This window comes from Triturus cristatus, chromosome 2_1 (genome assembly GCF_964204655.1).
Source record: "Triturus cristatus chromosome 2_1, aTriCri1.1, whole genome shotgun sequence".
NCBI classification, from domain to species: Eukaryota; Metazoa; Chordata; class Amphibia; order Caudata; family Salamandridae; genus Triturus; species Triturus cristatus.
Genome location: NC_140581.1, coordinates 864303292 through 864319664, shown reverse-complemented (window position 1 = coordinate 864319664; position 16373 = coordinate 864303292). Strand labels below are relative to the sequence as shown.

Genomic DNA, 16373 nt, shown 5'->3' with positions numbered 1-16373 from the left:
GGTTGCTAATTTGCACCTTGTGGTCTTATTCTAGGGTGCATTGCTTCGCCACATTGACCAGACAATTTAATAGCTCTTTTCGATTGATCCCTGGCGAACATAGTAATGGTGTCACAACAGGTTTGAGGGAATAAGTGTATGGTGCCCGTTATTAGACACTGCCCCCTTTTGTGAAGTGACCACTTACGCAGCCTACCCTGCTTGCTGAACCTTCGACTGGTCACAGACGCCCGGTCCCTGCTATCCACCTGTGACCCTTGATACTTACACCAGTAATGGTGTCGGACTACCAGATTCTGTGTCACATGTTTCGCTGTAGTCCCTTTGGTGGATCCACTGAGACCCTTCTGTATCCCTGCAAATGCTGTGTAACGCACTACGGCCCTTTAATGCCCTTGCCCGTCCCTCAAAGACACCTGACAGCCTGATGCCCCCCGCAGCTTTGGTGAGGGGTTTTGGGCCCAGCACACCCCAGTCTGTGTTTCTAACATGTATCTTCCCTAGAGGCTCCAGTTAGTGTGAGTGGCTATCCCTGTCCTGGCAAGGCATGTCAAAGGCCATTCCCCCCTTTTGGTGATTATCCTGCCATGGGATATGTGACATAAGCACGGGTGTCCTCGTGTACCTGCCGTGTAAGAGGAGGAACAACATGAACAAATACTTGCCCCTTCTTGAGCAGTGGGAATGCCAAAACAATCCTTCTTCAATAATTGTAGCCAAATTATGCTCTGACCCCATGTTCCCCCTCAGCTGATTGCACCGCAAACCACAAGTTGGCTGGCCGCTTCCGCAAATGCCTGGCTCCCTGGCTATAGGGCGGGTGTTTTTGTCTGTCCTGGATGGTCTCAAGGATCCATCTCTTGGTGCATGCTTGCAACCCTTAACATTATCACAGTAGTTGGACAAGACCACTGCCTGGCCGCAAGCTTAGTTAAGCCTCTGCAGAAATCACCTGCCTGTGCGAGCAGACCAAGATTCATCGCTCCCCACTCCATCAACATCTTTCTTGCTTCCCAACGTTGGCGTTATGCTGTCTATGGTGTTTGGCTTCCCTTTGTTCCAGGGCAGAGCAGCCCTGTCTGGCGGTGTGTGTACTGAAGGAGATGTGTCCTGGAAGTACCATTGATATGAGTTCAACTGTCCCTACTTCGCAGTACTTGGTGTGTTTAATAAAACTAATAACAGGTCCAACCAATCACACGGGCATTCCTCGCTTACTTATGCATGTTGGATTGACGGGATTCCGTGAAATATGTAAGCTATCTCCCTTGGCATACCCTCCCTTTAACACAGGTTTTTCCTCTTTAGGCATGTCACTAATTGTCTCCATCATGCGTTTAAGGCCAGTTTGAGTTCTGCTTAGGCAACATCCCTTCTAACACACCGTGTTGAGTAACTACTCATGTTTATCTCTTGTACAAGTCGTCCTCGTTTGCCTGGCACTCGTTGGACCCAAGAAAGCTTTTAAGAAGCACCCTATACATATGTATATACATGTTGCGCAACAAGGGCACTATTATTTCCTCACTACATACTTCCCGGCATGTAAATACTGCAAAAGGTATCCCTACCTTAGTACCTGAATAACCACTAAATAAATACTGTCTAAGGTAAAAGATTACGAGTGCACCTAAGCCAAGGGCCCTCCACTGCGTGTGAAACCCGGTTGTTGATTTTTAGACTTGATTTTGCCTGCCCACATCCGGACCCTTCAAGTAAAACCAACCAAATCAATCGCCTACATGGCCATTAACGTGCCAACATGTGTACAATGAGATTAAAGTTAGAGGCTTTACTGTATCAGCCAGACCCGAAGTGGAGCCAGAGCTGAATGGTCTTAGTGTGGGTCAGACTGGAGGAGGTATGTGTGGCTAATGCAGGCCCAAAATCTGTGTAAATTGATAATGCATCACCATGGTGCCAATGGGACTGAGTATAAGAAGCTGGCGATGCTGTGATACAACTTATGTAAGTGTGTGCAGTATAAAAACCGACAGTTCATTTTCAAGTACATGTAATACTTCTGATCCAGCAAAGTATAGGTTAACAAGCCTGCTCCTCCTATTGCCGAAATATACCCCGCCTGCAGGCCCCTGAGTTCTAATTGTAATTGCGTCCATATACCTAGTTCCAGCACCTGTGTAGTTAGACTGTAAAGTGTGTATCACTGTGACTCTATTGGGAGGGTGAAAGTTGATTGAGTCCTTCCCCCTGCAGGTTCAAGAACCTTATCGTATAACACATCTGCTACACTGTGGTTAAAGCAAGACAGTCATCCACGTACCTCACATTGTTGGACCATAGCCTCAGCTCCCTGATATTACTGCAAATAATATCTGACCCCCCAATTCTCCATAATTGCTGGCTTTACTGCCAAGTGTGCCCAGTTCATACACTGCTATTCCTTTACAGTTATTTTCTTTCTATAACTGAAAATTGCGAGGAGATTGTAGGCCCCAGTTCCAATGTTGAACCAATTAAAATGCAAGCAGAACTTGTCAGGAGACATTCAACCTCTGTCTTTGAAGCGCAGCAACGTGGCCAGTCCAATACAGAGTTAGAAAGACCCACTATTTGCCCTGAACTTAGATGCCCCGGACTGCTGGTCCTATTACCTGGAAAAGTGTGGTGCTTCCCCCGCTGGTAACGTGTGAGTGCCCACAGACACCTGTATCGTATAACCTGTGAGGCCCACGCTGTTTTAGCAGGTCACTCCAAGTTTTCCAACTATGATTATGATCAAAGCACCTCAAGTGTAACTGCCATGTCTCCTCACGGTAGCTGTACCCAGCGACACCTCCTGTGTAACTGCAGACATCAACATCTCATGTGCAACTGCACACAGCGTCCCTCATGTGTAAATGCACACAGCGTTACCCCCTGTGTAACTGCACACAGAGTCACCTCATGTGTAACTGCACACAGCGTCACCTCATGTGTAACTGCACACAGTGTCACCTCATGTGTAACGGCGTCAGGGTGAGGGACAAAGAGGCCGCTGGGTGGGCGGTGGAGGAACTTGTACCTCTCCCCTCCCCCACCTCAGCCGGAAGTGACGAGCGAGACCCCAGAGGGGTCTCCGGACACTAGGCTGCCCAGTGTGCCATCCAGTGGCACTAAAGGGGCCGCCCTCTTATGAGTGTCCCCTGCGGGGACGTCGTCGATCAGCCCACACTCTCTCTGCCGGAATCATCGATCGGGGAGCTGAGAAACTACTAGACCGCCAAATGACCGTGTTTTAAGGAAAAAACACGTCAAAGCATTGGTGATGTTACCGTGTGTAATTCTAGGAAACCTGTATCCCAAAATTCTACTCTTCCATATTTCAGTATGTTTTTCTTTAATTACTACATGTGTAAAATATAAACCTAGGGTTCTGTAATGTAAACTCACAAATCTACGTTCACTGGCTAGAGTGCTTCTTCCCCAACAGTCCAAGTTGCTCTCGCCCGATTGCTTCTCTTTTTCTCTCCATGTTGTTTTCTCCTTCGTGTTCATCGCCCCCACCCTTCTTATTGCTCCCTCCCTTATGTACTTATTTTCCCTTCATTCCCCCACATGCCGCCCCAACCCACTTTTCTGTTGGGCCCCTCTCCACCCACATAGAGGGCACTTTCTTTTTTCTATCTTAGCTGTTTTTGGAGGGTCAGGAAGCAAATTGCTGCAGGCACTTCAGCTTAATAAATAAAAGCGCATTTGCGCTACTCATTTTCAAAAAAATTTTTATTTACCGATCCATCTTGAATGCAGAGGTCCTTACGTTAGATTATTGATTCAGTGCGCCTAGCGTAAGCTGATAGAAGGAATATCATGGGAACTTTATTTGATCCAATGACTAGTTTTTGTTGCCTACTATAGGGTCTCCTTGAGAGGGGATACCTTAGATTTTGGCAGGCCATCAAGAGAGGCATTACCTACACTCTGGTTTGATAGTACAAAGGATTGAAATATGAGTTAGAAAGGTTTTTGAAGATGAATGGTTTCATCTTTCTAAGTAGCTGAAATGCTGCTCTGTGATATGAGTTTGCTTTTCTAAGTTGCTGGCAATGGCGAATCCCAAGGATTGTGCAGCCGTAATGAGGTGTGTTGTGATTTCAAGAACATTTTTTTTTTAACTCCAGCCATGTAGGGATGTGCAGGTTGGGTGTCTTTGGGTGCAGGAGAAGAAACTGATTTTTGCTTGGAGTTCAGTTTAAGAGCAAATGCTGCCTTTTTAGCCTGTTTGCGGTCGGACAAGAAGATTTGCAGCTGACTCATATCATTCATTGAGTAAACTCTGAGGTACTGGTCATTCTCATCAGTCAGCATGCTGATGTTTAGTATTTCCTCTATTACCCAATACTGGGGAACTCAACGACTCCACATATACATAAAAAACTTGTTTGAGGTAGAATAAAACCTCTATGGTACGCCACACTTCAGCTGCAGTGCTTGTGATCCAGATCTCCACGTTTCACCAAGCATGTCTCTAAAACTGGAGTGCAAGTGGGATCATCTCCCTGTAGTCACACTTTCTTCTAGGGAAGGACGTCACTTAATAATGCCTCTCGCTGACCCGAGAGGCACAATTAAGAGGCATCCCACGGGGCAGCTGCACTTCAGTTTCAGGGACATGCTTGGTGAAACGTGGAAATCTGTGTGTGTGTGTGTGTGTGTACATAGAAAGTGACAAGTAAGGTCATTATAACACGGATCTACAATATAATTTCAGTTGCATTCCATTTAGTCTTTAAGGATAATGAAGTAAGTGGGATCTCTAGTCCTGAGGAAGGCTGAACTAGCGAGCGTGTGAGGGCGATTGGTAACGGCCAAAACAGTTCGACACAATGAGCAGAACGGAGGGATGAGAGGGCACTAATTACCATCTGGGTCATCCCCATTTGGAATATTTTTAATCCTATCCAGGGAGTCCAAGAGTAAAGACAGTTTAGGCCATTCCTGAGATAGTTTTATACTTTACCTTCATTGTCTGTTTGTTCTGCTGAGTAGATCCCAATATACATGTTTGTATTGTCTTCTCCATATCCCTTTGCTCATTCGCAGGCGTTGGTCTGCACAAGGATGTTGTAGCAGCCCTATGATAAAGCATGCCAATATGAGTGGGTGAGGGCATATTTGAGAAACCTTGCGTTTTTCCTATGTGATGTTTCTGTTTTAACAGAACATTCACATTTCCTCCTTTTTCTCTTTTTGTGAGTAAAAGTGTTTATATATAGGGAGGATGGAAAAGGAGATGTACCTCTCTCCCCTTCTCTGTGTGTTGCAGCAGCTCATCTGAAATCTGAGAAGTCTGCAAGCATGAGTGGAAGAGAACCAGGAGGCAGCTCATCTGAAAACTGAGAGGTTTGCGAGCATGGGTGGAAGAGACCTGTGACGCAGCTCATCTTTAAGCTGAGAGGCTCACAGGCAGTGGTGGTAGAGACTCCAATAGCAGTCCATCTGAAAGCTGAGAGACTCACGAGCATAGCAGTCTTTGGTAGGGAATGAAAGGGATTTCACTGCGATCTGCGTTGTCTCCTAAACACGTCCATGTTGCACACTTTACCAGTCACAAAAAAGCAAAATGGCTGTTGTTTTAAAGAAACACGCTCAACACACTCTCCAGCAAACTTATCCTCAGGGCACTGATTTTCTAGGCAGAGGCATACCTTACGGTGGAAGTTACATGAAGCATAGTGATAATTGACACATTTAAATGGCAGTGCCTAGCAGCCCTGCAAATTGTCTAACGAGATACAGACATATTCAAAGAATGGCAGGCTTATGAAGGAAAGTTGCAAAATGAGAACGTTTCAGTGTGAATCACAAGATGAATTTATGTATATGTTTTGTGCCATTCTTTTCTCTGAGAAGTTGACACTCTTTGAGGTCTTTTTCCCTATTGAATGAGTATGAGCTTTCCCAGTGCAATTGCTCTAGAAAGGCCTCAGTGTGATATACAAGACCCTGTTTGTTCTTCTATTCCTGCATTCCACTGAACACACTCAATCACAGCTTGAAAGTGTTTGAATGAGACTATGGCATGTTAATATGGTCTGCCCTTAACCATTGGTGAATGATGTGGAAATGGCCGCTCTTACACTCGCATCGCTTTATGTGGCCTACAGGAAAAGGAAGGACATATGACCTTCAGCAGAACACATGACATCCACTAAACATGGTCTAGGTAGGCCAGGAGCTGGGGATCACAGCTAGTCAACATCAACCACTGCTTCTAGAAGCATTCACATGCCTACATGAGCAACGTCAGGCCAAATAACTCACTCACCTACGCATCTCGGTAAGAACTTCGGCCATACCCACTCAACTTTATAACCCATCTAATTATCAATGATAAAATAAATCAAAGATGAACAATAACAGAACCACAATACACTGATGCTTACAATCTACAACTCAAAAGCAGAGACCAGACTGTGAAGGAATCCTCGAAAGTATGACTGACCAGACTCCATTAGTGCAGAAAACCCATTACAGAATGAGGCCATTTTAAATATATGCAATACACCCTAACCTAAGATAGTTCTACTCTCACACACATTCTCTAGGGTAGGGTCTCTTTTGAAGGTAATAGAAAAAAAATAGAAATGGTTAAAGGATCCCAATGCACTTTTTGAAATTTTAAGCTCCACCCCGCCCTTCAGTGATTCCTTCCGTGATCGGTGCAGTACTTGCAAAGGTCTGCAAACAAACACAGTGAGTAAATCTAATGAACTGGATTTTGTTTAGAAGTACAGAAGCTACTGCAAGAGACCTCACAAGCAGGGTTAGACTGGCCTATAGGCAATAAGGCAGTGCCGATGGGCTGGTCTGACAGATCAGAGTGTGGGCCGTTTTTTTAGCAGTTGTGGGGCGGTTTTTAGGTCTCGCCTGAGCCAGCGCATGCGCTGGCTCAGGCGAGACCTTTAGAAGGTGGGTTCTCAAAGTGCTACCCACCGGCTCTTGCTGGCCCCAAGCGTGTGTGTCCGCGCGTGTGAACATGCACAGCTGCCACCTTTCAGCGCCCGAGGCGCCATCTGGAGCGTGATTACTTTCACTTTTGGCGCTGCTGCGCACGCACCACTCGCGTGTTTGCCGGCACGCGCATCCCTGCTTTCACTTTTGCCGTCTTGTTGTTGTTATCCCTCTCATCTGGGAGGGCAGCTCTTGGTAGTCACCCTGAGTGTGCCTGTCGTTGTCTTTTGTGGCGATTGCTGTATATGCAGGCGCTTGGGTTCGATGTATAGAAGATTGATGGGATCAGACAGAGAGGGGGCAACAGCTGCCCCCATGCTTCAAGAGGGACAGATGCTTAGCCACTGTCGGCAGATGGGCTCCTGTGTTGTGGCTGTCCTCTCTGTTCCGCCTCCCCTACCCCTCGGGCTTTTGCTGTCTTTTGCCCATTATGCCTAAGTGGTTCTCTCTTTCTAATTGGTTAAACAAAAAACAAATTGAAACCAAAGCACGCGTTAGCTTCCACTTAGTAGTTCCAAAATTGTACTGTAGGTGTAGCACCTTTCCAGTACTTGCTGCTGAATTTTCACCATTTGGTAACTTGTATACAAAAACGTGACTGGGTTATACATTTGCAAATTTAACTTATTTTGTTTTCTGCGAGGAAATTCTTTTGGCCGTTGGAGAACCTCTAATCCCACCCCTGCATTAGTACTGGGGTATTTCCCTCCCCATTCTAATTTTGCACCTTCATGACTAGAGTAAATTTGTGTATGTATGTATTTCCAATAACGGGATACTTCCTGTAGGAGATGCGTGAATACCTACAAACGTGTGATTTTAGAAATAAATATTCTAGATGTATACTCGCTCAATTCAGCGGACCCCCTTCACCCTGAACTTGAAAGTGTCGAAGTTTCGCGAGTAATTTCCTTAACACTATGTAAGGGGTACATTTCAAGAACGATTGGTTGCAAAGCCATAATCTGAGACGTGATTGTGGGAACTGCAGAGTTGAGTTCTTTTTTCCGTGTTAACACAGTTTGTTTTTCAATTCAGTATGCGAGGGACGGACCGATCAAATGACAGGATATTTTTCGGTCTGGCTTTTGCCGGCACCTTATGAACGCTTGTAACCCTCGCCACTATCCGTGTTACTGCAGGTCATATGAAACCCGCCTGCATAGGAGGCAGGAAATGGCTCCTCCCCACGTGTTGATATAGTTCAACTTTTTTCAGGCGTGCAATAGCCAGGTCTCCTTATTTCACATGAATCACTTTCTATTTGCTTGCTGTAAAATGTTTCAGAATTTTGAATTAGCGATTCACTCCCCACCCCCATAAGTAAATGTGTATTTATTTAAAAATGTTGGAAGCCAGACTGCCTAAGAGAAGTTTAGAGAAGTGTATAACTTGCAAAGTCCTCAAAAAAAGTTTCAATTATTGATTTACCTTTCTCTCAAATTAATCTTGCTACCTTTTTAAACATTGCAGTGGTACCCAGTTTACCACCTAAAATCCTCCTTTTGCCAAGTACTGCAGGCAAAATAAAATGTCAGTGTTTTTCAGAAACTCTTCAGAGTCGAAGAAGTCTCAGGCCTCCTTGTTAAATCCTTGGGCCCCACAGAATATTCTTTTTTGCAGTGGGGAGACATGTCTTCCCATTTTTAGATTTCTATATTAGAATCCAAGAGTTGGTGGAACATTGTGTTATTTCCCAGCGACTAGCAACTTTTCAAATTGGAGTAGTTGTGATGTACCTTTGCATTGCCAAGAACAGAGGGATGGGAGGAGGAGGGTGACGAAGTCCATGGTCCCACCTGTACATGGCCACGGGCCTTTCTTGATAGATTGTGTGGGCAGGGCAGTGATTCTCTTATCCCTGACAGAACTTACTATGAATTAATGCACACAAAAGATCCAAGGGACGGGCCCTATAAATGAGGAGATTGCACTGCTCCCTCTCTGAATATGAACTCGCTGGAAGTACATTCTCAGGAATGATCAAATCATGAATAAGGGGAAACCAAGTGCCAATGCAATTATGGGTTTGCCAAAGAATACATCATCTGCCGCATGATTTCAAGATTTTAACATAATATGTTTCTAGCTCAAATGTTACTAAAAATGCAGCAACGTGTTGCTACCCAGTGGAAGGCCCCCTCCCGAAGGTTAATTGGTCATCTTTCAGAAGCTTATTGCTGTAATTGAGTGTTAAAGTGGTGCTAATAAGGGGAAACCTTTACTAAGACAGACAATAGGTCTCACCTGTGGTACCTTATAAGTGTTTAGCCATGCAACAGTTGATGTTGTTGCACCAAGGATATTGTGCTGCATAACTAAATACTTATAAGGTCCCAAAAGCGAGACCTATTGGCTATGCCAATGCTTGTTACTGTTGATTTCCCTGATATTACCATTTATTTTAGCTATCCACTTCACTAATGAATGCCACTTTTATTTTGTTGCCTGGGCGTATGTATTTCCCCAGTTCGACCCTGCTGAGGGAGGCATTTCCAAGAGTCCTTTCAGGGACACCTTTGTTTTCAGATGTCAGCAAGACTTTAAAAAGGAAGTCTGTCTTTCCGGATTAACCCTTCCTCGGGGGTTAGGATCATGAACATGTGCAAACGAGATTGCCCAAGCAAGGCTTCTGGTAACCCCTCTTCCTGTAACATGATCAGTCACTATCTTGTGGAAGGCGATAATTTCACTTAAATTTCCTTTTTGTCACTTTCTACAGAGCCTAAAGGAATTCCTTCTCAACAACAGACATTTTATTGGGTATGCATTTATTTATCGGTGTTTTATACGACACTCATGTAGTTAGAAACTGCAGTCTTGTGTATGTAGGCAGCACAATGGAGGGGGGCTAAGGTTCGAGCTGAAGTTGCCTGTTGGAAAGCGTGGTGCAGAGGGGACAGATGTAGAGACGCAGAGGGAATTGAACCGAAAATCTTGAGACTCTGAACCTGTCAGGATAATGTTTATTTCAGAAGGATTTCGACAGAGTGGGCGTGCACATGAACCTGGAATGTGAATCTTCCAACATCCCTCTGCCATCCAACCGTGGGGGACCAAGGGGTACTGAGTAATTAGACAGTGCGTTTGGTGATCCTGGGTTGGATGTATGATGGAACTTCATCAAGCAGGTCTCTGTGGGTGATGCAGCGTGTATTTTCTAAAACATAGCCTGAGAATCCCCATTACACATAATAAACTCATACATTAACTTATAGCTGAGGGTTTCTAAGAGTGTCTTAGTGACAACACATTTTATGGTGATTTTAGGCTTGTTACACCTCTCAAGAGTGTAAAATCTGGTTTCCTCCACCCTTGCACGTTTTTCGAAATCATCTTATATGCGATGCATAAAGCACTCTCATGCAGGCAGGCAACTAGAGCCAAATTTCGGGGGGGGGGGGGGGGGGGGCTGAAAAAGATTTCGGGGGGGGGGGCTAAGTCTTCCAGCCATGGGCAGAATGGCTGTAAGAAGGGGTGAAAACACAACAAAAGCCTCATTAACGAGTAAATGGTCTTTTAAAGACCCGTGAAGTACTCTGGTGCGGCTGCAATTAGACGGACGCCAGCCCGCAAGGCTGTCTCAGCCGGGCTGTCACACACGGCGGGTGGGGGCTGAAGCCCGGTGAGCCCAATGGGTGTTGCGCGCCTGCTCTCATGTGCCCCCATTTCCAAAGTAACTCATCACTACTAGTTAGTGGTGTGGGCTTCGTCACACTTTGAACATTACTCCGAATCAAAACTCAGATAAAGATTGCACAAGAACAAATTGATTCAGACTAACGTGGAACGGAGAGCACAGCTTCCCAGCACCCTCGCACTTTTTGTCAGCAGCTGACTCCCTCATCAGCTGGATCCGAGTATACGAGCATTAGTTCTCGGCAAAGCACTTGTAAAGGTTTTTAACACCTCACCAAGACTGTTACTAATAAAGCCTTCCTTTCGGTTTGTGAAGCTATGAAATTACTATTTTAATGGTTGTCGTTTCACTTTAAGACAATTCTTGAGTGAACACAAGGGATGAACTTTACATCCCACTCCCCGGATAAATCATGCCCTATAATGGAAATAAACTCATGCATTGATGGTTTCTGTTTAGTGATGTAGGTGGGAAGCAGAGTGTTTCTGTTGTTGAGCTGATTCATTTTGCTGCCAGCTGTGCTTGTTATACCCATCTGTGCAATATCTCTGTATGAAGAAAACAACAGCGCTTATCAGGGGCTTAGATATCAACAGTGAACCAGGTGAAGTGGGCCTAATTATAGCGGTTTTATATTTTTGCTATCCAAAGAGAGGAGTTTGGAAAGAGGGGTCATTTCCTTGCTTGCGCCAATTTCTGTGTCATCCTTGCTACACAGCCGATGGTAACATGGTGTTAGTATAAAGACACAGCACTTCTTTCTGTTGGAGTGACAAGAAAAAAACCTGTGCCTTGAAAAATGGCTCCCGTTTTGACCTTTTTGTTAAATGTCGATTCCCCGATTTGACAAGCTACATTTGGGCAAGTTCCCTTTGTACTGTCTCATCTGAGTTCAGTGCCTGATGTTACATGTCCCAGGATGTCATTATGCAGCAGTAAAGTGCTGTGAATTGTAGGGTGAGATCTTTAGAGGAGTTTCTGTAGCTCTACATAGGTGCACTAATGTAATCAGTCCTTGTGTGCCACATACTTATTTAAAGGGGCCATACCTTTTAATATGTCCTCCAGCTCTTTCAAGACCACATACATAAATGTCATTATAGACAAACAATTGTTTGTTGTTGGTCTTACCCACACCAATGCTTTGTGGGAGACCTCCTCCCATGGCACGAAAAAATACTAGCACAAAATTGATTTCAAAAATACAAAATTCAGATAAATGGCAGACTCGTAGACTAACAACAGAGAGAAGGAGCAGGAAGCGCAAAAAGCAATGCTTCCTCCCACTGAAACACTTGCGAAAACAAATGGCTTTTAAATGAGTTTTGTTTTAAGTGTGAAATATGGCTGGTACTCTCGCGCAGCCTAAACGCAAAGCAAATTGCGTAATTCTGCTCTTCTGAATAGAGAGCTTCGTGACACCGCTGTGTCAGTGACGTCAGGCCAACTGCTGTTGACAAACTGCTCTGCCGGCTCACGCGACAACTCGCCTCATGCAAACGCCTCGGGGAAAGAGAAGTTCGCCCAACACACGGCAGTTTGCATATCTGTCGAGAAGGGAATGTCCGCCCCTACCTTGTGAGCTTGTCAAACTGGTTTATTCCTAGGAAAATTACCGTGTTAAACGGGCCGCATACCTAACCTTTCACACACGAGTCCTAGTGCAGGAGAGGAAGAGGAAACTCTAGTGTTCACCCAAGCAAGCCTTCTTGTTTTTACTTGCGTTTCGATTTAAATTGTGCATATTACCTCACAGTTGCGGCTAGCTGGCATCACAAAGCCATACACTGCATTGTGCACGTGAGTTAAGAATATGTTGTGAAATCCTGCATCACTGACGTCTACTTCAAGGTTCCATAGCATTGCTTTGAGCTGTCATTCTGGTGTTAAATGCATGTGTTGGGCTGAATCCCCAGCAGTTGTTATTGCCAACCGCTTCCTGCAACGTGCCTTTAGACAGAGGAAACCCCAGGCAGCAGTTGGTTCAGGCACACACACAACTGTCCTTGTCTAAGAAAAGGCAGCTCTGCTACCTGTCACCTAGAGAAGTGGTTCTCAACCTGTGGTCCTTGGACCCCTGTGGGTCCACGAGACCTACTCAGGCATTGAGCGGCTGTTTTACAAAATTAAATACTAATAGAATTAATCAACTGAAATTAATAAAGATATTTGCAACTAGGGAAGCAACATTGACAATTTGAAAACATTTTTTATATTAGATTCTCAAGGATCCAAAATATTCAAATATTTAAGCATTTGTTTGGTGTGTACTTGTTTTTGTGTTTTGTTTGGAGGCTGATATCATTGAAATGGCTTCGGCTAGGGGTCCGCGGCTTCTAATAATGACCCAGTGGTAGGGGAGGGTCTCTGAATTCCAGTATTTAGTCGGGTCCACAGAGGTCAAAAGGTTAAGACCAGCTGTCCAAGAGTTTAGGAGGACGGACCTTCACTTGAAGGTACCCTGTGGGCAGAATATATATTTTTTGTGGAGATCATGTACTTCCCATCATCTCAAATTCACAATCAAGGCCATTCTAAAACAAAATCAGGTATGTCTGGATGTCACAATGTTCTGTGCCCAAACTGTCAGCACACTGGGGATTAATGAATCACTCAACCAACCCATACCATCCCAATTTGTCTCTTAACAGAAGACATTTACACTTTTCATCACAGGCATTAGGTCAAGCCCTACCAAGATTCAACTTATGAACGCCTGTGTATGGAGGTGAAAATGCACTTGACCACTGACCGTTCCCCAGCACTGGAAAAATACCCAATATGTTGACTGTATAAAGAGCCACAACACTTGATGGTGCTGCCGGGCACAGTTTTAGTTGTCGTTATTAAAGATCTACTGTTGACAATTCTTACAGTTGGCTTTGGGACAGCCCACTTCTTACCACTGGCTGAGTTCCTTATCATTCTTATTTGCTTACTTCTTATTTAGAGGTTTTCCATTCTCTTATTGTGTTTGTCCCTTACCTAGAGCAAAACTTCAATACCATGCTTTTCATTGGATAGTTTGTATCCTTCCACTGCTTACATTCATGGAGCTATTTTTTTCTTTTTCTTTGAGCACTCTGAGTGCAGGTGTTTTCCTGCTTTCTCCCTCATATGCTGCTCCACACTCATTTCCCTCCCCGCGATTTCTGTGTTGCTCTCCCATGCCTCAATCTGTTGCTACCATCACTTCTCCCTGTCCTGCGCAGCTTTTGAACATTTTTATGTTATACTCCCCATCCAGCTGCACTGTTACTTTACCTGTTATTGCTGCTCCTGCTGCACACAGGCTCTTTTTTAAAACTCCCAAGCCCTCCCACTCCACTGTTGCTCCTCCTTTAATCAATCAATCAATCAGGGAATTGTAAGTGCCCTACTCACCCGTGAGGGTCTCAAGGCGCTGGGGGGATGGGAGGGGGGTCAGCAGATCTGTTTTGCCGAAGAGCCAGATCTTGAGGGTCTTGCTGAAGGTGTTCAGGGAGGGGGCGAGTCTGATGTCTGCCGGTAGCTCGTTCCAGGTCTTGACTGCAATGTGAGAGAAAGATCTTCCGCCTGCTCTGCCTCCGTGGATGCGCGGGGTTTCGGCCAGTGCGAGGTTGGAAGATGGGAGGTTTCTTTTGGGTACGTGGAAGTTGATTCTGTCGTTGAGGTATTTGGGTCTGTTGCTGTGTAGGCATTTTTAGGCGTGAGTGAGGATTTTGAAAGTGACTCTTTTCTCCACAGGGAGCCAGTGGAGACTTCGTAGGTGTTGGCTGATGTGTTCGTGCCAGGGATGCCGAGGACGGGTCTCGCGGCAGTGTTCTGTATTGTCTGAAGTTTGTGGAGTAGGGACTTGATGCCAGAGTAGAGTGCGTTTCCATAGTCCAGTCTGCTGGTGATGAGTGCGTGGGTGACTGTCTTCCTTTACTCAGGGGGATCCACTTAAAGGTCTTGCCGAGGATGCAGAGGGTGTCGAAGCAGCTGGAGGTGACGGCGTTGACCTGTCGGTCATGGTGAGTGATAAGTCGAGTACGATGAGGAGGTTCTTGGCGTGGTCTGAGGGGGTAGGTGGGCTTCCGAGGGCGGTCGGCCACCAGGGCGTCCTGCATCACTGGAGAGTGTGGTACTCAAGTCTGACAGGCCACAGAAACAAGAGCTGGAAGAAGACAGGCCCTGGATAACCTTTGACACGGCACGTGCACCAGAGCATGTGCCGCCATATGGGCCGATTGCCTGACCTTCGTGCAGAACGATGGTCATAAAAGTAAAAAGTGATAACAAAATTGAACAAGAACAAACAAGCACGCTCTGCAGCCTCGCTGATTGAATGCAGCCTGGGCGCTCTATGCTTAAGCACTGTGCGGCCCGAGGATGATGTCAATCAGCAAAGTGCCCATTTTCAAAATCATCACAGGCTGGGTTGGGATCATCAAGAATCACTGCTCCCCCCTACCCGTGACGAGCTTCGAAAGGGGTGGGGCTGACACAAGGGTGTCCAGTGCCTTGGAACGACCCCTCTTCAGCCTGATGAGACTCAATAACCTCAGTTTTTTTGCCATGAGTGGTGAAGGAGCGCTGTAGTCTGTGAGAGGGGGAGAGGGTCGTTAGCTTAACGGCTAGGGTGGTCGACCTCTAATCTGGGGAACTGGGTTCGAGTCTCGGCAATGACGCTGAACATCCTGTGTTTCTGGGCAAATCACTTAATCTCCCCGTGCCTAACAAAAATGAATGTGTTCTCATGTAATGCAACTGGTGCTATGTAAAGCGCTTTGATACCCGATTCGGGTCATGTTCCCGCTACATAAAACTCTGCAAAGTAAAGGGTCAGCCTTTTATCCTCCCAGCTTTTTATCGCTTCCCCTGTTGCTGTTCCTTTCCCGCCCACCTGCTTGCTGTAAATTGTAATATACACATGGCTTCTGCCTGTGAAACCTTTGAAAAATCTTTTCACTATGCATGCGGTACATCAGACATTCAAGATTAAGAACATTTAGCAGGCAAATTGACAATTCAGCAGCTCGCAAAAAGATGCCTACTTGAGTAGTACACTCTGTTGTTTGTTATCAGGTTTAGAACATACTTTTCTGCTATTCTGAATATACGTCTTGATGATCTCAGACCAACTATCAGGAAGTGACTTTAAGAAGTTACTGTTTACCAGCGGGAAGAGTAGCCTTGATGTCACAAGATCTGGCTTGTATTTCCAAATCAAGACAGATACAAATATCTGGAAAATCATTTAAATACCTTTTTTAAACCCTGTAGAAATATAGACTGAAAAAGTAAGGCAAACCAGTCAAAAGAATATTATTGCTGCCTAGACTATGCCTACATAACTTTTAAAGCAAATAGCTTTCAAGAACAAGCATTGGCATAGCCAATAGGTCTCGCCTTTGAGGCCTTCAAAGTTTAGCCATGCAGCAGATTATCCCCTATTAGCATGCTCACAGACTCAACGTTTTCGAATAATGATACACTTTTTATTGAAAGTCGATATGAAATGAGCCAAGATGCGTTGGTGATGAATGGGCAGCATACCTGGAGTATGGGTGCCAAGGCGGGACGGTGACGAGCACGCACGTGTGACTATTGACCTTGGCAGCATTATTATTATTATATATCGAGAGGGTGGCTCTATAAAAGGGGGTCTTTCCCCAAACCCCTTCTGTTTTTTTCTGGATTTTAAGAACGAAAAGGAAGTATATGCGATGTGGAGCAGTTAGCGCCATGTGTACAGTGGAGGTAATCAGTGCCCCGGTGTTATTCCTGGCTCAGAATACGGAGGGGAAGAGTGTTG

The 16373-nt window shown here is 45.3% G+C and overlaps 1 protein-coding gene across 1 annotated transcript in view; it reads right to left on the bottom strand.

Annotated features, from left to right (window-relative positions):
* PIP5K1B (phosphatidylinositol-4-phosphate 5-kinase type 1 beta) overlaps nt 1-16373 on the bottom strand; it is a 381348-nt gene that overhangs the window by 333066 nt on the left and 31909 nt on the right. The gene's annotated exons all lie outside the window — the stretch shown is intronic.